Raw genomic sequence first — 22585 nt, 5'->3', positions numbered from 1 at the left:
GTAAGTTCCGGGGCCAGAGAGATAGCATGGATAAGGCGTTTCTTTTTTTTTTTCTTTTTTTTTTTTTTGTGGTATTTGGAGATGTATTTGTGCAGTTAAATTAGAGAGACAGGTAGGGACAAATAACACCTTATTTTCTCTTTTAGGGAGAGATTTGGATTCTGAGAAATGCCCTTTACAAAAACAAAACAAAACAAAACAGGAAAAAAAAAAAAAGGAAAAACAGCAACTCTACAACCCATGCAAATCCACTTTGTGATTCAAAAACAGAACTTTTTTCCTGGACACAAAATGCAGCTTCAGGACTTTTCCCACTGGGCACGGGATTATGGATTGTGGTTTGTGCAAACTAGTGGGAACAGAATGTCACCTCTATGAACCTTTCTTTTATGGTGCACAATCATTCGCCTCTCCCTCTTCAGCATTGTGCCTTCACTCTATGCTTTTTCGAAAGTGGGGGTGAGGGGGGCTGGACATGACTTTAGAGTTCCTTTCTGGATAAGGCGTTTCTTTTCATGCAGAAGAACGGTGGTTCGAATCCCGGCATCCCATATGGCCCTCCGTGTATGCCAGGGGCAATTTCTGAACATAGAGCCAGGAATAACCCCTGAGCACTGCCGGTTGTGACCCAAAGACCAAAAACCAAAAAAAATAAAAATAAAAGAAAGAAAAATAGGGGCCCGGAGAGATAGCACAGCGGTGTTTGCCTTGCAAGCAGCCGATCCAGGACCAAAGGTGGTTGGTTCGAATCCCGGTGTCCCATATGGTCCCCCGTGCCTGCCAGGAGCTATTTCTGAGCACACAGCCAGAAGTAACCCTGAGCACCGCCAGGTGTGACCCAAACACCAAAAAAAAAAAAAAAAGAAAGAAAAATAAGTGCCCTCCCCGCTTGTCCCTATGTCTCTGTCCCCCACCTGCCTCTTCACCTCCCTGAAAGCAGGGGTGGAGGAGGGGACTGGCTAAGACGCCTGCCTCCTGCTAAATGAATGGGCCCGGTCAGCAGAGACAGTGAGCAATGTCTGGCCTTTGCTATGTGGCCTGCAAACGCTGCTATGACTGTGCAGATGGACCCTGGCAGGGAAGAGGTCCCGGCACTGGCCGGAGAAATCTGGGCATAATATGCACCTCCGTTCCCATCTGTCACCTGGCCTGGCCTCGCCTCCAAAGTCCCGGCGGCCTCCTGACCTGCTGCTCCGCTCGGCCAACCCTCCTGTGTTCAAGACCGGAGGTCCAGGAGAATAAAAGTCTCCGCCTGGCTAAGGGCCAGGACGTCTCGAACCAGGTCAGCCAAGCAAGCAGGTTGCAGCAAATTAGCAGGAACCAGGTGCTAAGTCCTGCTCCTGAAACACCAGGTGGGGCTTGTCACCTCCGGCTTCTGTCCACAGAGCCAAGCTTTGCTGTCACCGTTCTTGCCAATGGCCCCTGCCTCTGTCATCTAGAGATATTGACTTAAGGCAGTGCTTCTCAAATAGTGGGGCAGGCACCCCAGGGGGGGGGGGGGCGTGAGGCTCCATAAAGGAGGGGGGTGTTTTTGACCTTGGCAAACAATGTCATAACAAGCTAAGCCCCGTATTAATGTCTCTGGAGCTGAGAGCTGCTGGGTCCTGTTTCAAACCCCGCTTCGAAAAGCTCATTGTGGCCATTAATCCAGACATCACCTCTGATGAAAGAATCAGCTCAAATGATTTGTTTTGCAGGTTAAAGTTGGGGTTTTTGTTTGTTTTTTTGTTTTGTTTTGTTTTGTTTTTGGATCAGACCCAGCGGTGCTCAGGCTCAGAAATCGCTCCTTGCAGGCTCGGGGGACCATCTGGGACGCCAGAATTCGAACCAATGACCTTCTGCATGAAAGGCAAACGCCTTACCTCCATGCTATCTCTCCAGCCCCTAAACTTGGTTTTTGATAAAGATACTATTTACAGTTGCACGGGGGACTCGGAAAATGTTTTCTTCTTCTTAGGGGGACATGACAGAAAATAATTGAGAAGCACTGACTTAAGGGTAGAGAGGCTGAGTTTTTTTGTTTTTTGTTTTTTGTTTTAGTTTTTGGGTCACACCTGGTGGTACTCAGGAGTTACCCCTGGCTCTGCACAAAGGGATCACTCCTGGGCCACTGCTCTGCCTTTGAGGACCCTATGGGATGCCGGGAATTAAACCCAAGTCGGCCACCTGCAAGGCCAGCACCCTCGCAGCACCCTCCCAGCCTCGGCCCAGAGACATGGAATGAGGGAGTGTGAGGTAGTGATCTGGTTTCTCTGTGGAAAGGGGACACCTGCAATCTGGCATCTGATTACAGGCAGAAGTGCCAGCGCTTCTAAAGCCTCAGATTGCAGTGGGAGCGGCCAAGGCCACTCGAGCTTCTGTCCTTGTCCATCAAAGTCCTCGGGCTCAAGCAAGTCACAGAAACGCCCAACCTGGGGCATGTTTGTGTGGCTTCTGGCCTGGCTTGTGCCCGTGTGAAGAAGCTCATGGCAAGTACAGGGGATTCTGTGATACCAGGGATTAAATTTAGGGCTCCCTTGGAGCTGGAGCGGGGAGGGCATTTGCCTTGCACACAGCTGAGCTGGGTTCAATCCCCAGCGTTCCATATTTTACCCCAAGCCCACTAGGAGTGATTCCTGAGCTCAGAGCCAGGAGTAAAGCTCTGAGCACCACCGGGGTGGCCCCCAAAGAAATAAACGGGGGCCAAAGTGGTGGCACAGCAGGGAGGGCACTTGCCTTGAACTGATGGCTGACCTCAGCATCCCATAGAGTCACCTGCCGGGAGTGATTTCTGGGCACAGAGCCAGGTGTGCCCCCAAAATAAAATAATAAAAAAAGTGCTTGTAGGGCCCGGAGAGATAGCACAGCGGCGTTTGCCTTGCAAATAGCCGATCCAGGACCAAAGGTGGTTGGTTCGAATCCCGGTGTCCCATATGGTCCCCCGTGCCTGCCAGGAGCTATTTCTGAGCAGACAGTCAGGAGTAACCCCTGAGCACCACCGGGTGTGGCCCAAAAAACAAAAAAAACAAAAACAAAAAAAAATGTGCTTGTAGCTGAAGGGGTCTGAGAAAGCAGCCAGAGTGCAGACAACCGCCTCTCTCCATTTCCCTGTCCCAGACTCTTTTTTTTTTTTTTTTTTTCAGGTCACACCCGGCAGTGCTCAGGGGTTACTCCTGGCTATCTGCTCAGAAATAGCTCCTGGCAGGCACGGGGGACCCTATGGGACACCGGGATTCGAACCAACCACCTTTGGTCCTGGATCGGCTGCTTGCAAGGCAAACGCCTCTGTGCTATCTCTCCGGGCCCTCCAGACTCTTTAGACGAAGGGATGAAGTTCTGAAAAGCTCTTCCTATCACGACAGAGGCACCTCAGAGAGACCTTGCTAAGCTCCCCCAGCCTCTCCTTCCTTTTCCAACCTGTGTCCTCCCAACACACAACAGCAGCTTCCTGCAGGCAGCTTCCAGCCAGAAGGTCAGGTCAGGGACCAGGTCACAGTCAGGCTGGGACTTTCTTCTTTTTTTTTTTTTTTTTTTTTTTTTTGGTTTTTGGGCCACACCCGGCGGTGCTCAGGGGATACTCCTGGCTGTCTGCTCAGAAATAGCTCCTGGCAGGCACGGGGGACCATATGGGACACCGGGATTCGAACCAACCACCTTTGGTCCTGCATCGGCTGCTTGCAAGGCAAACACCGCTGTGCTATCTCTCCGGGCCCAGGCTGGGACTTTCTATTTTCTTTTTCTGGTTTTCTTTTTTTTTTTTTTTTTTTTTTGGTTTTTGGGCCACACCCTGTGACGCTCAGGGGTTACTCCTGGCTATGCACTCAGAAGTTGCTCCTGGCTTCTTGGGGGGACCATATGGGACGCCGGAGGATCGAACCGCGGTCCGTCCTAGGCTAGCGCAGGCAAGGCAGGCACCTTACCTCCAGCGCCACCGCCCGGCCCCGTCTTTTTCTGTTTTTATTCTTTGGGGTCCACAACCCAAAGACACTCAGGGTTACTCCTGGCTCTGCACTCAGGAATCGCTCCTGGCAGGCTCATGGGACCCTATGGGATGCCAGGAATCGAACTTGGGTTTGCAGCTTGCAAGACGAGCGTCCTGTCTACTGATTGATCGCTACTCCAGCCCCTGACCTTCCGCTTGGGACTCAGCAGGGGCCCATGAGAGGAGCTGGGGGATCCAATCCTTTTGTGGCTGAACCCGGCTGGTGGAAATGAACCTGGCTGGTCTCTCTAACTGCCACCGCCTGGCTCTGCTCTGAGTGGGTGAAGGAGGCCAAAGCAAGCACAGAGCACTTATATAACCAGGGTCACACCCAGGACAGAAGCTGCCGGGCCAGATTCTCAGGCGCAGAGGCGAGGCAGATCCAGCACCTGCCTGGCAGGTGACCGGCGTGGGCCTAGCAGGAAACAGCTCACTGGGTGCTCGCTCCAATGCTCGCTCATCTCCAGCAAGAGAATGAGAGAAAAGCTGCTTCGTCTTGTACAAGAGAGCCTTGTCCTAAGAACATGAGGCCCAGGTTTCATCTGGGGTACCAGAATTAATACCAGTCTTGGGTTGTCATGCATTACCAAGCAGGCTGCCCTCTTCTTGTGAAGGTTTTTTTTTTTTTTTTTTTGGTTTTTGGGCCACACCCGGTGACGCTCAGGGGTTACTCCTGGCTACGTGCTCAGAAGTTGCTCCTGGCTTGGGGGACCATATGGGACACCGGGGGATCGAACCGCGGTCCGTCCAAGGCCAGCGCAGGCAAGGCAGGCACCTTACCTTTAGCGCCACCGCCCGGCTCCTTCTTGTGAAGGTTTTTCTGAAACTCACATCAGCTCTGCCCACTGCCTTCGCCTCTCAAAGTGTCAAGGCTTGGTCTCAGGGTAGAAAGGCCACCTGGGAGCAGCCTACACTGCTGTTTGTGTTTGATTTTTAGGTCACACTCAGCAGTGCTCAGGGTTTACTTCTTGTGCCCAGGAAATCACTCCTGACTGTGCTCAGAGGACCCTATGGGAAGCCAGAGATCACACCCAAGTTGACTTAGCATAAGGCAAGCACTCTCCCTGCTGTATTATTTCTCCAGCCCCTTGAGTTTTTTGGGGGGTTTGTTTTTGCTTATAAGGCCACACCTGGCAGTGTTCAGGGCTGATTTCTGGCTCTGCTCTTGGGAGTCACTCCTGCAGTGCTTGGGGGGACCTTATGGGATGCTGAGGATAAAACCCAGGTCAGCCACATGCAAGGCTAACATCCTCCCTGCTATGCTATCACTCTAGTCCCAACCTGAGATGTCTGATCCAGCCTGGCAGAGACCTGAATTCTGGGCAATGAAGGGAGCTCCTGAGACACTCAGAAATCCAGGCTTCCCTTGTGGCACAGAGGGTGGAGAGCAGTTACCGGAAGAGACGTGCCCACTCTTTCCAGCTGAACCCCTGAAATTGTCCTGCTTGTCTCCACAAGCGAGGGCAGAGCAGCCAACCAGAGCCAGACCGCCCTGTCCTGCACCCCCGAGTCCCTGCAAGCTTCACTGCACAGTGGCTGGAAGGAAGAAGTGGCCTCAAGCCGCCTAACTCTGACCTTGACTTTGAGGGCCTGGCCTCCTCCCACGGGCTCCCGGGCCTTCCTGGGCGGCTCCGTCCTGGGTCACCTTGTTGTTCGGCAGAGCCCAGGCTGTTACATAACCAGTGCCCACTGTCCCGTGGAACGTGTGGGGCCCCTGAGGACAGTGGCAGGGAGCGGAGGCCCATTCATGAGTCACCTCCCTCTCCTTCTCCCTCCCAGACAATTAAGGGGACCGTGTGTGGCTGGCTGGAGCCAGACTACAGGTGCGGAAGTCTAGAGAGAAGGACTCACTGCTCTGGGGCCCAAAGGTGCTGGCTCGGGGAGGCAATTTCCAGGAGGCCTTGGTGGGGGTGGGAATAAGAAATGGCCCTTGGAAGTGAGCCCTGGAGGACCTGATGGTGAGAGAGTTTTGGGGGGCCAGGAAGAGAATGACTGGATCACAGCTGGTCAGAGAAATCCCAACACCTCCTGCTGGCCCACAAGGGCCCGGGACGCAAAGTTCATTTCTGTGTGGCCCTGGGTCTGGTGTGCCTGGGTGCAAGGTAACTGCAGAAGAGAAAGGCAGTGTGTCTCAGTTTAAGGTGCAGTCACTACAGTGGGGGATCTTTCTGAGGCCAAACTATTCACCCTTCTTACAGATTCCCACGCCAACTCATGTTGGCACTGAGAGTCAAAGACCACCTCCCCTCTGATAATGCAAGGTGCAAACGGGAGTTTATTTGGTTAACCAAGGTCTGAGCCTCATCCAACTAGGGAGACTTGGCAAGGACCCCAAGTCCAATCTTCAAGCAGTTTGGATCAAAATTACAAGCATTAACAGAACAATTATTTCATTGTATAGATGTCTTAATTAATCACTGATTTTTCTGGCTCCACTTTGGTTGTCTAAGGATACTATAATTCGAACCCTGGTTGTCAGGGGGGGACTCTGATTCAGACCCTGGCTGTTGAGGGTTACTCTGATTCAAACTTTTGGTTGCCAAGGGCGCCTTTTTCCAAGCTCACTCAACCCCTAGTTCCTTCTTCCTGGAGGGCACCAACTTTGGTTTGATTTCTTTTTTTTTTTTTTTTTTTTTGGTTTTTGGGCCACACCCGGTAATGCTCAGGGGTTACTCCTGGCTATGCGCTCAGAAGTCGCTCCTGGCTTGGGGGACCATATGGGATGCCGGGGGAATCGAACCGCGGTCCGTCCGAGGCTAGCGCAGGCAAGGCAGGCACCTTACCTTTAATGCCACCGCCCGGCCCCTTGGTTTTATTTCTGAGTTAACTCTTTCTCTGCCTTCAGCTAGAAGTGGAAAAGTACACTCTACTGGGGCTTGGGCTTGGCTTAGTCTAGAGTTCCTTATCATGGACTTGGGGCGGGGAATCTTGGTTCTTAGAGAAGGATGTGGGCAACACCCTGCAGTGTTCTGGGGTGTTTCCTGGTGCTATGCTCAGGAATGCCTGGTGGTACCTGCAGGACCCTCTAGCCCTCTTGGAGCTTGAACCAAGGCTGCTGTGACTTGTCTGGTCCTTATAATCCCAGGCTTTTGTTGCCTTTTTTGTTTGTTTGGTTTTGGGCCACTCCCGCAGTGCTCAGGGAACCTTATGGGATTCTGAGATCAAATCTGAGTCTGCTGTGTGCAAGGCAAACACCCTCCCCGCTGTGCTAATACCAGGTTTTAAGATATACCCCCTATCCCATCCCCACCGTGTGTTGGGTTACACCTCGTTGTGGTGCTCAGGGTTTGCCCCTGAATCTGAGCTCAGGGTTCACTCCTGATGGGATTTCCGGGGAACTTACATGGTATCTGTGATCAGACCAGGGTTGGCCACATGCAAAGCAAGTGCCTTCCCTACTATATTATCTCTCTGGGTCCTTTTTCATTTTGTTTCTCCAGTTCTGAAAACTGAAATCAGGCAAGGTAAGTAAATGCTCTACGGCTGAAGTGATGGTTCAGCAGGGAGGACTTGGCTTTGCACACATCTGACTGAGGTTCGATCCCTGACTCCATAACTCCCTATTGGGACCCTACATCTTGTCAGGAGTAAGCCCTGAGCACTGCCGAACGTGGCCCCCAGAACAAATGAGAGCGAGAGCGAGAGAGAGCGAGAGAGAGCGAGAGAGAGCGAGAGAGAGCGAGAGAGAGAGAGAGAGAGAGAGAGAGAGAGAGAGAAGGCAAGTACTCTACTGCTGAGCTACAACGTATTTTATTTTCATCTTCTTTTATTTTTAAAAAGCAAGATAGGGGGCCGGAGAGATAGCATGGATGTAAGGCGTTTGCCTTTCATGCAGAAGGACGGGGATTCGAATCCCGGCATCCCATATGGTTCCCTGAGCCTGCCAGGAGCGATTTTTGCTTTGTTTTTTTCTTTTGGTTTGGTTTATTGGGTCACACCCAGCAGCGCTCAGGGGTTCCTCCTGGCTCCACACTCAGAAATTAAGTGAATTCACAGGAAAACTCAAGCTTTGGGGCAGAAGAGAGAGCACAGCAGGGAGGGCACTAGCCTTGCATGTAGTCGACCAAGGTTCGATCTTCAGCACCCCATAGGGTCCCCTAAGTCAGGCATGACCCCTGAGTGCAGAGCCAGGTGGAAACCCTAAACCCTAAACACTGGGCCAAAGCAACAGTGCAGTAGAGAGAGCGTTTTGCCTTGTATGCAGCCAAGTCTGGTTGGATCCCAGTATCCCACAGAATTCCCCCCAAGCCTGCCTTGGAGTGATCCTTGAGGGCAGAGCCAGGAGTTACCTATGAGCACTGCTGGGTTTGGTCCACAAAAAGAAACAAACAAACAAACAAACAAAAACAAAAAAAGAGGGGCCTGAGCAGTTGCGCAGGCTGTAAGGCGTATACCTTGAGTGCGCTAGCCTAGGATGAACCGAGGTTCAATCCCCCAGTGTCCTATATGGTCTCTCAAGCCAGAAGCAATTTCTGAGCACATAGCCAGGACTACTCCCTGAGCATCACAAGGTGTGGCTGTAAAACAAAACAAAAAACACCAAGTCAGGCCAGAGCGATAGCATAGTGGTAGGGCATTTGCCTTCCATGTGGCAGACCCAGGATGAACCCGGATTCGATTCCCGGCATCCCATATGCTTTTCTGAGCTTGCCAAGAGTGATTTCTGAGTGCAGAGCCAGGAGTAACCCCTGAGAGCCACTGAGTGTGGCTCCCCCCAAAAAATTGTTTAAAAAGAGAACAAGTCCCTTTCATGTTCCTTATTAGTTTTTTTTATTTATTTATATTCTGAGGCTACACCTGCCAGATTGCAAGACTCTCTGCTCACGGATCACTACTAGTGGGCTTGGGGGCCCACATCATATGCTGGGAGTCAAACTCGGGTGGGTCACAAGCCAGGCTAACACCCCACTGTCCTATGGCTCTGGCCCCAGCCCCGTCACCTTCAGAGCACAGAGAAAGTCCTTCCCAACAAACCTCAATAAACAGCCCTGGGTGCTTGGCTGTCCTTGCCTTGTCCTGCCAAGGCCATTCCGACTTGGAACATGCCTCTGGAACATGCCTCCTACGGCCTCTCCTGAGCTGGTTTGGTTCCTGCTCATTCAGGAAAGAGTGGTTGTGGCCTGAGGCTTAGGAAACAAGAGGAATGACCTAAGGGCCTTCGGGCCCAAGTGTCCCCTTTTTCCATGTGAACAGTTTGGGCCAGGACACTCCAGAGCCTCCCACAGGGCTGAATACAAGGACCAAATACCCGCCCCCTCAAAGTCTGAAACATATGGGAGTCATATGGGAGAACAGCCCTCCTGTCCCCCTACCCAGGCCAGCTCCTGAGGGACCCAGCACTAACCTGCCCTTCTGCCCAGATTTCCAAACTATACTCCACCTGCTGTCCCTAACATAGAACCAGGTGTCTGGGCAGAGTTGGAAGGGCACTTTCTAGAATATATGTAAGCCCTAAGCAGAGTCGGGTATAAGCCCTGAGCACTACCAGGTGTGGCCTAAAAGCCCCCCCCCCAAAGAAAAGAAAAGGGACTGAAGGGGCCAGAGAGATAGCACAGCAGTAGGGCTTTTGCCTTGCATGCAGAAGGATGGTGGTTCGAATCCCAGCATCCCATATTCCCATATGGTCCCCTGAGCCTGCCAGAAGCAATTTCTTTTCTTTTCTTTTCTTTTTTTTTTTTTTTGGGGGGGGAGGGGGGTTTGGGTCACACCCAGCAGCGCTCAAGGGTTCCTCCTGGCTCTACACTCAGAAATCGCTCCTGGCAGGCTCAGGGGACCATATAGGATGCCAGGATTCGAGCCACCGTCCTTCTGCATGCAAGGCAAATGCTCTACCTCCAGTCCAGAGATTTCTGAGCACAGAGCCAGGAGTAACCCCTGAAGGCTGCTGGGTGTGACCCAATAAAAAAAAAAAAAAAAGAGGGGCCGGGAAGGTGGCGCTAGAGATAAGGTGTCTGCCTTGTAAGCACTAACAAGGAACGAACCGCAGTTCGATCCCCCGGCGTCCCATATGGTCCCCCCAAGCCAGGGGCGATTTCTGAGCACATAGCCAGGGGTAACCCCTGAGCGTCAAACGGGTGTGGCCCAAAAAAAAACAAAAAAAAAAAAAAAAAAGAAAGAAAAAAAAAAAGAAAATAGGGTCTGAACAATTGCACAGTGGGAGGGTATTTGCCTTGCATGCGGCTGACCTGGGTTCAGTCCTTGGCACTCCATAAGGTATCCCTAGTGTACCAGAAATAATATCTGAGCATACAGACAGAAGTGAGCCCAACAAAGCTTGGGTTCATTCCAGTGCAGAAGCTTCACAACCAACCAATCCTTCGGCTGTATCCAGACCCAGTTTACTGTGACGGCTCAGGACTGCTGGACACCCATCCCTAGGGTCCCTTTCCACTGTTGATTCCCGGGAAATGGCTGAGCCTACAGAAAAGGGAGTGGAAGAGACAGGACAGGCAAGCCCCCTCGGCCTTGAAGAAACCAGCCTGGTTTGGTCACTGACACTGTCAGATACATTTCTGTGATACTCCTCCCCCCTCCAAGAAGAAATCTATATTCACTTGTTTGGGGTTTTTTTGTTTGCTTTTGGACTACACCCAGCAGCGCTCAGGGGTTACTCCTGGCTCTGCACTCAGGAATCACTCCTGATGTAGTAGCACAGTGGTAGAGCTTTTGCCTTTAACGTGGCTGACCCGGGACGGACCCTAGCAACCCATATGGTCCCCCGTGCCAGCCAGGAATGATTCCTGAGCACAGAGACAGGAGTAAACCCCTGAGTACGGCTGGGGTATGGCTCAAAAACAAACAAACCAAACAAACAGACAAACAAAAAAATGAAATCGCTCCTGGCTGGCTCACGGAACCATATGGGATGCAGGGAATGGAACCCAGGTCTGTCCCAGTTAGTCATATGCAAGGCAAAGGCCCTACCCGTGTGCTATTGCTCTGGCCCCTAACTTGTTTGTTTTAGTCTCCTCCTGGCAGTGTTCAGAATTCACTCCCAGCTCTGTGCTAAGGGATCACTCCTGGCAGTGCTTGGGGGACCATATGGGAAATAGGGGATCAAACCTGGGTTGACCATGTGCAAAGCAAGTGCCCTCCATTCTGCTCTTACTCTGGCCTCCTCTCAATTTTTTTTGTTCTGGGGCTGTACCTAGGTGGTGTTTTGGGTCACTCCCAGTGATGTTTGGGGAACCATGTGGTTTCAGGACTCCAACTGGGTCCCCCACATCAAAGTATTGTATGTGCTTAGCTCACAGAACCTTCTCCAGCCCCACTTTGCATGTCTACAACACTAGATCTGGTGTCTGACGCGACTACACCCAAAACATGGTATGTTGGGCTACACATATCAACACCCACAGGTTAGGGGAGTTACCTAGCAAGGCAGCACCTGATGGCTGTCCCGTTGCTGCACCCCACACTCCCTATTTTCTGACTCAGTTATCAATCTATTTGGGTTAACCTGCCTGACGACACTGCAGACTGTGAGTGTCCTGGCGTGGGTGGAAACTCGTCCAACTCACTTGGGACAAGGCCAAGCTGTGTCTCCCAGACTTGCCACTGTCATGGGCTCGTTCTTCCTTTTGGACCTGGTGGGCATGTTTTTGTTTTATAACAGTCACCTGTCAAGTCAGGGGAGCAGAAGGAGAGCACAGCGGGAGGGCATTTGCCTTGCACACAGTCAACCCAAATTTGATCCCCGGCATCCCATAGGGTCCCCCGAGCCTGCCAAGAGTGATTCCTGAGCACAGAGCCAGAAGTAACCCCTGATGGTCGCTGGGTGTAGCCCCCAAACAACAACAAACAAACAAACAAACAAAAAATGAAATCCCAACCTCCCAGAGGCCTGTAGAGGGTTGATACAAGACAGCCCTAGGGCCAGATGGGCTCAGAGCCACCTCCACATGAGGCTGACCAGACCGAGACCTGAGGGAGACTCGGGCCTGACCCTCCCCAGCATTGTTTGCTTAGAAGGACACGCAGGCCACTTCCTGTCCCCGCCAGGTCTGCAGGCCTCAGCAGTGACTGCTTAGCACTGTGTGTCTGAGGCCGGAACTCTTCCCTGTCCCCACAGACAGGCCAGTTCCTCAATGAAAATCCAGTAAACAGGGCCACACCCCTGCTCTGGGTAGCCCAGGGCCACTTCCCTCCCTGCTCTGAGCCCAGCAACAGTGCTGTTGTTAGCAGAAGTTCCAGCTGCACAGTCCTGGGAAGCCCTGGAAGTGGCAGATTCTAAGGAAAATGTGGGCCCACCACACCCACAATGATGATGATGCCAAAGGGGCCGGGGCTGGGGTCTCCGGGGACAGTCAGTGCTGAGACTGGCAGAAACTCAGCTGATGCTCTGGACCAGTGGAAGCAGTAGGGAGGGCTCTTGCCCTGCACATGGTCCAGCTCTTTAGATCCCCGGCATCCCATATGGATCCCCTGAACCCTGCCTGGAGTGATTCCTGAGCACAGAGCCAGGAGTAATCCCTCAGCTCTGGAGGAATCACTCCTGGCAGGCTCAGGGGACCCTATGGGATGCCGGGGATCAAACTCAAAACCATCCATTCTAGGCTGAGAGAGAGAGTACTGTGTAGACTAGTGACCATAACCCTGGTCTGAACCTTCGACACTCCTGAGCTCAGAACCAGAAATGTAGCCCCTTAGCATTGCTCGGGGTGGCCCCCAAACCAAGAAAATTCAGTGTCCTGAACCTTTCCTCTGATGACCTACGTCTGGATCTGAGAGTTCAGGATGTGGTTAGGTTCATTCCAAGCCGACTATGGCCTTTATTTCCTGTTTTCTGGGCCACACCTAGAGGTGCTCAGGCTTACTCCCGTCTGTGTTCAGGGATCACTTCTGGTGGTTTTGGGGGGACTATATGGGATGCCGGGGATGGAACCTGGGTGAGCTGAGTGCAAGACAAGAGTCCTCCTTACCATTCTCTCGCTCCAGCTCCGTCTGTCCCTCATTGTGCCATGCTGGAGGGGCCGCCCGGGGCATGCCCTGCCTCTGAGTACCAGCCAGCCTTGCCAGCTCTAGCAGTGAGGTTACAAGCAGTCACTGAGCCTGAGGGACAGAGACGTAGACATGGCCCTCCTCACCCTAGTCTGTCCTGCCTTCTGGGCTGTTTGGCTGGTTCATGGCCTTGACCCAACCAAGGCTTTGTGTCCTTTTGTGTCTTGGGCATCTCATGGCTAAGACATTCTCAGTATTTGCATCTTGTTGGCTCCACATCAGATGCATAAGCCTTGATTAATTTTGGGTGCTGGGAACTCAGAATTCAGGTTTTACAAAAAGCCAGGCTGGAAATGACTGTGGTTGATATTTTGGGCAACAGGCCAGAGAGTCCAGTAGGATTAGAGATTCCATAGGCAGGGGCTGGAGCGATAGCACAGTGGTAGGGTGTTTGCCTTGCATGTGGCCAACCAGGAAGGATCCTGGTTTGATTCCTGGCATCCCATATGCTGCCCTGAGCCTGCTAGGAACGATTTCGGAAGGAAGGAAGGAAGGAAGGAAGGAAGGAAGGAAGGAAGGAAGGAAGGAAGGAAGGAAGGAAGGAAGGAAGGAAGGAAGGAAGGAAGGAAGGAAGGAAGGAAGGAAAAGAAATTCCACAGAAACTCAGTGTCCAGCTCTGGCCTGGGGCAGTTGGGTGATTTTTGCCCTTTTTTGTGGGGGGTGGGTTTGAGCCACACCCATAGTTGCTCAGGGATTCATCCTTGCTCTGTGGTCAAAAATTATTTTTGGCTGGCTAGGAATACGGGGGTACTGGGGATCAAACCTGGATGGGCCACGTACAAGGCAAATGCCCTCCCTGCTGTGCTATTGTTCCAGATTTTGCCTTTAACTTTATGTCTTCCAATGGCTGAGTCCAGCGACATTCAGCAAACAGCAACCAAGGGGCCTGTTCAGACTCGATGTCCAGAGGAAGTGGTGACGTGGCTGTGAGACAGGACAGGACAGTGTGGGGACAAGGCCGTGAGAAAGGCAGTTTCCCCTCAACTATAGCCCAGCCCTAGGAGGCTGGGACAAGTGATCGCACCAATCCGGGTCCTATCTCAGACCTTTGCTCCAGAAATGGGCACCCTGGGACAGCACAGCCTCACCCAGCACCCAGGCCCCCATGAGACCTCTTGCACTAACCCAAGGCCCAGATCCTAGCAAGAGGCCAGGAATGATGCAGGTCTCACCCAAGCTGCGGGCAGCCCCACCCCCACCTGTTTGGACATAGCCAAGACCCTCATGACCGGGCTCTGGGATTGCTGATAAAGACCCATGTTTCCTTCCGGGGAGACCAGTTTTAGGCTCCACCACAAAATGAACTTTTGAGCCTCTGTCCTCAGACTAGTAAAGGTACTGCCAGTCCCTTTCAGCCTTCTAGAAGGAAATGAGGGTATTTGAGGGAGTGAGTGTGTCTGTGCAAGGCTAAAAGGCTTCCAGGACACACAGGAATGAGGGAGACATGTGGGGAGGAAGAAGACAAGCAGGGAGAACACATGAGGAAGAGACACACAGGGTGGAGGAACAGAGGGTCTGAACAGGAGGAGCCGGGCAGGAGCAAGGCCTTCAAAGGACACAGGAATGACTGTTCTCTGGCTCTATGGCCGCAGTGAGAAGTACCAAGGTTTGTCTGAACCCTCTAAAGAGATTCAGACTAGGTGAGCAGAATAGAAGATGTCGGGGAGGGAGCTGGGCAGAAAAAAACAGCTGAGTGTGTCATTTGGGGGCCACACCTGGCTGGGGATGGTGACTGCAGCCGGTGGGGTAATACGTGGTGCCGGGGTCACATCCAGTCTGCCCCCATGCAAGGGGGGACCAGGAGATTAGGACTATACCCACAGAGGTCGGCCAGGTGGGCATGGGGCAGAAACTGGGCACAGAGGCCTCAGCTGACCTAATAGGAGGATCTGTCAGAGACCCCACAGCTGGTCCCCCCAATGTGGAGCTTTCTGGAGCCTGCAGAACCACACGGGGAGAAACAAGAGAGCCATGCAAAGCTGCTGTAAAGGGGATGCCCCGCACCTCTTTTGCTTTTCCTTGGGGGGGATTTCAAGGGAGGTAGTGTTCAGGGACTACTCCTGGTTCTTCTGTGTTCAGTGCCCAGGAGTTGAACCAGGTTGGCCCTGTACTAGGCACAAGCCTTCCTTGCTGGTCCTTCTGTCCTGCCAGGGTCCATCTGTCCCATGAAAGAGAAGGAACTTTCCACTGGGGACCGCACAAGGACTGGGGCGCCCCCTACTGGATGGAAGGAGTGTGGGGGCTGAGCTCAGAGCTACAAATTGAAGGTTGTCACAGCTCCTCCTCCTGCAGCCCGGCAGGGGGGGAAGGGGCCTGTCACATCCGTTGGGGACTGTCACCTCCAAATGCTTTTCCATGTGATTCACCTCCGCGACGGGGAGGAGGAGGCACCTCCTGAGCTGTGAGTGGCGCCATCGCTGGTGGACGTCATCATCACTGCTGTCACTGGCCCTGTCACCATCATGGCTGTTGGCTTGAGGACAGGAAACTTTTGGGGCGAAGTTTTGCTGGGGAGAGAAGTGGGTTCTAGCAGATGAGGGGAGAAAGGCTCGGCCCTGAGCAGCACCGCAACACCGGTCTGGCCTCCAAGGCCACAAGGCCCTGGTTCCGTTGGTCCTCTGCTTGTTTTTTATTTTGGGTTTTGGGCCACACCTGGTGGTGCTCAAGGGTTACTCCTGGCTCTATGCTCATAAATGGCTCCTGGCAGGCTCAGGGGACTATATAGGATGCTGGGAATCAAACTTGGGTTGATCCTGGCATGCAAGGCATTGCTGTGCTATCGCTCTGTCCCTTAGTCCTTAAAATGGGTGGTGTTGTTTGCTCCTTCTGGGTCACCAGGTGGACACACACAATCCCCTCTCGACAGCACCAGGACCCCATGAAAGCTGTACCCTATTCCCCCCAACTCTGTCTCTCTGAACCTGGGAACAGCCTGGGTTCTGGCCCAGTCTGCCACTTTCAGACCTGCGTGATCCACTGTCTAAGCCACTCACAGTTGCCGATCAAAGGGCTGGAACTGTAGCATCATGTGGAGGCCATTTGCCTTGCAAAAGGCCAACCTGGGATCAATCCCTGGCATCCCATATGGTCCTCCCAAGCATTGCCAGGGGTGATCCCTGAGAGCAGAGCCAGGAATAAGCCTTGAGTGTTGCCAGGTGTGGCCCCAAAACAAAATAAAAACAGCTGCCAGTCAGCATTGGTCTGGAGCAGTGGTCTTCAAACTATGACCCGTGGGCCACATATTGTATTTGTTCCTGTTTAGTTTCTTTTTTTTTTTTTGTTTTTGGGCCACACCCGTTTGACGCTCAGGGGTTACTCCTGGCTATGTGCTCAGAAATCGCCCCTGGCTTGGGGGGACCATATGGGACGCCGGGGGATCGAACCGCGGTCCTTCCTTGGCTAGCGCTTGCAAGGCAGACACCTTACCTCCAGCGCCACCTACCCGGCCCCCCTGTTTTGTTTCTTCACTTCAAAATAAGATATGCAGTATGCAGAGGAATTTGTTCATAGTTTTTGTTTTTACTATAATCTGGCCCGCCAACGACCTGAGGGACAGTTAACTGGCCCCTGTTTAAAAAGTTTGAGGACCCCTGGTCTGGAGCAATAACACAGCGAGGGTGTGGGGGCATTTGCTTTGCATGAAGCCAACCCAGATTTGATCCCCGGCATCCCAATAGGATCACCTCATTAGGACTGACTCCTGAGCACAGTCAGGGTGTGGCCCAAAAAAACTAAAAACAAAAACAAAAATGAACACACACAAACCAACCCAGCCAGGTTGGTAGAACAAAGCTTCTCTCCCCACAAGGATCAGAGGTGACACGACCTTAAGGCGTTGTTTTGGGTGCAGCAGGACAAGGAATAAGGTCTCCTGAGAGCTACCCAAAGGCAAGTACCTGAGCCCTGTGTGGCTTCTACCCCAGGTCAGTCTCGAGTGCCAAATTTTCAGGAGTGACTCCTGAGCACTGAGCAAGAATCAGGAGCAGCCTGGGAACCAGGACAATAACTTTCTCCCAATTCACGGACACTTGGTAAGGGACTCCTGGATCCTTTAGCCTGCGCTGTTTTTCATCTCAAACAAGAGGAATGTTCTAGATAAAGACGTGCCCCCTGAGAGTACAAGCACGGGTGTTGGCTGCAGAGGGTGGGCCTGGATCCTTGTCCCTGCCAGGAGCAGCGCTGACCTGAGGGTGGGTGGTGGATATTGGGGGGCTGAGACTGTGGCTGGGACTCGACACAGGGCCTGAATGAGGCCAGCAACTCCTGAGCTGGACACACCTCAGAACCGCCCAGGCCCTCAATTCCGAGGAACAAGGCTGAGGCTTCTGTGTAACTTTTTTTTTTTGGTTTTTGGGTCACACCAGGCAGTGCTCAGGGGTTATTCCTGGCTCCAGGCTCAGAAATTGCTCCTGGCAGGCACGGGGGACCATATGGGATGCCGGGATTCGAACCAATGACCTCCTGCATGAAAGGCAAACGCTTTACCTCCATGCTATCTCTCCGGCCCCTTCTGTGTAACTTTGATGAAGAAATTTTGGCTGAAAAGCCACAAAGGCCGCCCCAGGCCCCACTAGGTGCCAAGGAAGCCGGCGAGGGAGCCACGCCCTCTAGTGGCCAAAGAGAGAAGTGCAGAGACTTGACAAGCCTTTTAAGATGTTTCCTTATAGTGAATGTTGGGGGCCATATTTGAGTGACGTGGGGGAAATCCAGTTTCTCCCAGGGAAACTGGGGGGGAGGGTTCAGTTCATTAATAGAAAGTAGATTTAGGCTCAGTGGCAGAGCACTTGTGTTGCAGGTGGGAAGTGCTGAAATTTTGGGGGTAAAAAAAAACAAAAAATGGAGGGGGAGAAACCATACCCGGGTCCTCAGGGATCACTCCTTCAGGCTCAGGGGACCATGTGGGATGCCAGGGATCAAACCTGGATTGGAAACAAGCAAGATAATGACCTTACCAGGCCCTGATTTGTGTTTGACCCTCAGTACCATCCTGAGCACCACCCAGACCAACCTGTTCCCCCAAAGAGCAGATTCTGGTCCCAGGATGCGGCTGAACCACCAACCCTGTGTGCGTCATGAGGGAGCTCCTGAGGACTGGCTGAGACGCTGAGGGCCCAAGGGCTGGTGCCCAAGGCTAGGGAACTCTGCAGCAAAGGCTGCAGGAGTTACCCACCTTAGGGGGTTCAGAGACCCAGAATGAGCCCACAGGGGTACATACAGCCACCTATGCCTTATCCCAGGCTGACACTGCTTCTGGGTAATTCCAGTCCACAGTGGAATATTCCAGTATGAGACCTTGTTAGGCCGTCACAAGACACAAACTCTCTGCAAGAAGAAACTTAGCAAAGCAAAAGTTTAGTAGCTCAGCACTGAGGACTTGAGAGCCAGAGACTCAGGAGCCCCAAATTATTATTTTTTTTGAGGGAGCATACCTGGTGGCATTCAGGCATTACTTCAGGCTCTTTGCACAGAAATCACTCTAGCAGGCACAGGGTGGGGGGACCCTATGGGATGCTGGGGATCAAGCCTGAGTCAGCCACATGCAAGAAAATTGCCCCCCCCCCCCCCGCTGTACTATCTCTCAGTCCAACCCCGAATTCTTTTTTTTTTTTTTTTTTTTTTTTTTTTTTTTTGGATTTTGGGCCACACCCGGCGGTGCTCAGGGTTACTCCTGGCTGTCTGCTCAGAAATAGCTCCTGGCAGGCACGGGGGACCCTATGGGACACCGGGATTCAAACCAACCACCTTTGGTCCTGGACTGGCTGCTTGCAAGGCAAACGCCGCTGTGCTATCTCTCCGGGTCCATCCAACCCCGAATTCTTAACACACTACTTTTGGGTTGGGAGGTCACACCCCACAGTGCTCAGGGGTTACACCTAGTTCTGCCAGCTCAGAGGAGGACCAAATGGGATGCCAGAGATCGAAGCTGGGTTGAATCTGTCCCAGGTCGACCACATGCAAGGCAAATGTCCTACCCTCTGTGCTATTACCATAGCTCGCACACTCCTTATATACTCTCCACACAGGGTAAAAAATGTATGAAATGGGGCCAAGCAAAGGCGCAGTAGTAGGGAGTTTGTCTTGCATGCAGCTGACCCAGGACAAACCTCAGTTTGATCCCGGGCATCCCATATGGTCCCCCAAGCTAGAAGCGATTTCTGAGCACATAGCCAGGTGTAACCCCTGAGCGTCACCAGTGTGGCCCCAAAAGAAAAAAAATGTATGAAATGCATCTTCTAATTCTTTTTTTCTTTTTTTTTTCTTTTTCTTTTTTTTTTTTTTTTTGAGTCACACCTGGCGGTGCTCAGGGGTTACTCCTGGCTATCTGCTAAGAAATAGCTCCTGGCAGGCACGGGGGATCATATGGGACACCGGGATTCGAACCAACCACCTTTGGTCCTGGATCGGCTGCTTGCAAGGCAAACGCCGCTGTGCTATCTCTCCGGGCCCTCTAATTCTATTTTTTTTTTTTTTTTTTTTGGTTTTTGGGCCACACCCGGTAACACTCAGGGGTTACTCCTGGCTATGTGCTCAGAAGTTGCTCCTGGCTTGGGGGGCCATATGGGACACCGGGGGATCGAACCACGGTCCGTCCAAGGCTAGCGCAGGCAAGGTGGCACCTTACCTTTAGCGCCACTGCCCGGCCCCTCTAATTCTATTTTTTTTGTGTGTGTGTGTGGTTTTTGGGTCACACCTGGCAGTGCTCAGGGGTTATTTCTGGCTCCAGGCTCAGAAATTGCTCCTGGCAGGCACAGAGGACCATATGGGGCGCCGGGATTCGAACCGATGACCTCCTGCATGAAAGGCAAACGCCTTACCTCCATGCTATCTCTCCGGCCCCCTCTAATTCTATTTTTAAGAGCACATCCATGCTCCTGATCTTTTATTTATTTATTTATTTATTTTTGGTTTTTGGGCCACACCCGTTTGATGCTCAGGGGTTACTCCTGGCTATGCGCTCAGAAATCGCTCCTGGCTTGGGGGGAACCATATGGGACGCCAGGGGATCGAACCGCGGTCCGTCCTTCGCTAGCACTTGCAAGGCAGACACCTTACCTCTAGCGCCACCTTCCTGGCCCCCGTGCTCCTGATCTTATTGATGCAAAGCACATATACAAAAACTAAAACTGGTTTTAAGACTTCCAGGCCAGTTCACATCATACACCAGAGCCAGAGGTTATCTGCTTTCAGCCAAGGTCAGGCCTGTTGGAGAAATTTCTTCTGGGCGGATTTTTCTAGTCTCCTGACTTCCTTTGTTCCGGCCCTGGCTTATGTCCTACACACCCTGCCTTCTACTGTCAGGCCAGCTTCACAACCCTCACTACCCCCAACATTCCCACAGCTCCAGCCAGGTCCTTCTGGAGTTCTGAGGCGTGAGAGAGGCCCATGTGTTTTTAATTTTTTGCTTGTTCCCGCGTGATTGACAAGACTCAGGCCACCTCGATCACCACCTCTGACCCCTGCCCTGTGACCCCACTGAGCACCCAGGCCTGCAGGGAGGACCGAATCCCAATGAACTTCAACTCTTGCACCCCAATAGTCAAGCTCTGGAGGAGGCAGATGGATTCTCCCTGATACTTCAGGGAACTGCAGTGAGCAGTCAGCCTAAGCGTGTAGGGCAGAATCCACTGTCTGTCTCTGGCTCTCTGTACCCCCTTCCAAATTTTGGGGCTCTCCCGACCTCGGGAGTCAGACTGACCCACTGTACAGCAGGCTGCACTGTGCATCTTGCTCCCCAAACCTGAGTTTCAGAAAACCCTGGTTCCCTGGGCCCAGTTTCTCCAGCCTGCTCAGTACTGTCCCCAGCATCCTCCTTCCAACCCAGGAGGGGGGCCCTCAGTTTACCAATCTCCAAGACTTGGCTGCACTATGAAAGCACCCTGAGCTTTGTAGACATGCGGGGCTAAATTGTGGTTCCCCCAGGGGCAGGAAAACATTTTGATAGAGACCCCAGAAGAGCCAGTCCAGCTGGGGCCTGAGGATCTGGTGCACCCAAGGTCTCCTCTGCACTGCTAGGACCGAGCAACGGGAACCCCTAAACCCAATCCATAAGGACCTCCGGCCTCCGGCCCCAGAGCCATAACACAGCAGGGAGGGCTTTTGCCTTGCAGAACCAACCCAGCTCGTTACCAGGCATCGCATAAAATCCCCTAAAGCCCGCCAGGGGCAATTTATTATTATTATGATGATGATGATGATGATGATGATGATGATGTTTTGGGTCACACCCGGCAACTCTCAGGAGTTGGTAGCATTGACAAATACCCTTCTTGCTGAGCTATCTCTCTGGCCCCAACCCAGAAGTAATTTTGTGTGTGTGTGTGTGTGTGTGTGTGTGTGTGTGTGTGGTTTGGGGGTCACAACTGGCAGTGCACAGGGGTTACTCCTGGCTCCATGCTCAGAAATTACTCCTGGCAGGCACGGGGGACCATATGGGACGCTGGGATTCGAACCGATGACCTTCTGCATGAAAGGCCTTACCTCCATGCTATCTCTCTGGCCCTCCGAAGTAATTCTTGAGTATAGAGCCAGGAACCTTTGAGCATTACAAATGTGGTACATGTCCATTATCTTTTTCCTGTTTAGGGGGTACCAGGGGGGCACTTGTTGATGCCCAGGGGTCCATGAAGTGAAGAGTTTTTGTTTTGTTGTTGTTTTGGGGTCACACCCCACGGCGCTTAGGGGTTCCTCCTAGCTCTGCTAGGCTCAGAAATCGATCCTGGCAGGTTCGGGGGACCATATGGGATGCCGGGATTCGAACCACTGTCTGTCCTGGATCATCTGCGTGCAAGGCAAAGGCCCTACTTTTTCTATCTTCCCGGCCCCATCTCGGGGAGTCCTTGGTTTGGGTCTGGGTGGTCTCAGGATCACCCGGGGGCGGGCTGGGGGGCCCTCCCCTGCCCCGATCTCCGGGTGCAGCACAGCGGGGTGACCGGACAAGACGCACAGGCCTGGAGCTAACTGCAGGGGAGCCCGGGTGTTTGCTGGGGGTCAGGGTCGCGCAGCCGGGGACCAGAGTTTGGGGCGCCCCAAAACCCACACGGCCCCTCCTCTCCTTCCCGAGCCCTGCGGCCGCCCCCCTAGCCAAGAGCGCACAGTTCTGCCAACACAAAACCCCGCGCGCGCCACCGCGTCGCTCCAGCCCCGGAAGAGGCGGGGCGAACACGCACTTCCGCCGGAAGTGAGCGATTACCAACGAGACGGTAGCTAGAGGGCCGCGCCCGCCTTCCCGCCTGGGTCCTCCATGGCCGCCTTAAAGGAGCCGCTACTTGTATACTCCTAATCATGGGAGACACACACACCCCCACCCTCCGTTTGACCTCTGGGGAAAATCACGTCGTTTTCCGAGAGTTGGACCTGGCTGGCATCATCTCCGGGTTATTTCTTAGCAAGCACCCTCTCCTCCAAAAGAAAGAGGACTGCATTTTATTTATTTTATTTTATTTTATTTTATTTTATTGCATTGCATTGCATTGCATTGCATTGCATTGCATTGCATTTTAGGATGGAAAAATCACACTGCAGGCTCCCAGGGCCTCCATTTCAATCTCCCTCCTCTGAGCTCAGCTGGCCCCGCGTGGCTGACATGCATGAGCCCGCGGGCTTTCTAGGCTTTGTTGGGGCTGG

This window comes from Suncus etruscus, chromosome 1 (assembly GCF_024139225.1).
Source record: "Suncus etruscus isolate mSunEtr1 chromosome 1, mSunEtr1.pri.cur, whole genome shotgun sequence".
In the NCBI taxonomy this organism is placed as follows: domain Eukaryota; kingdom Metazoa; phylum Chordata; class Mammalia; order Eulipotyphla; family Soricidae; genus Suncus; species Suncus etruscus.
The sequence above is the reverse complement of the archived record's forward strand: the minus strand, read 5'-3'. Positions refer to the sequence as shown.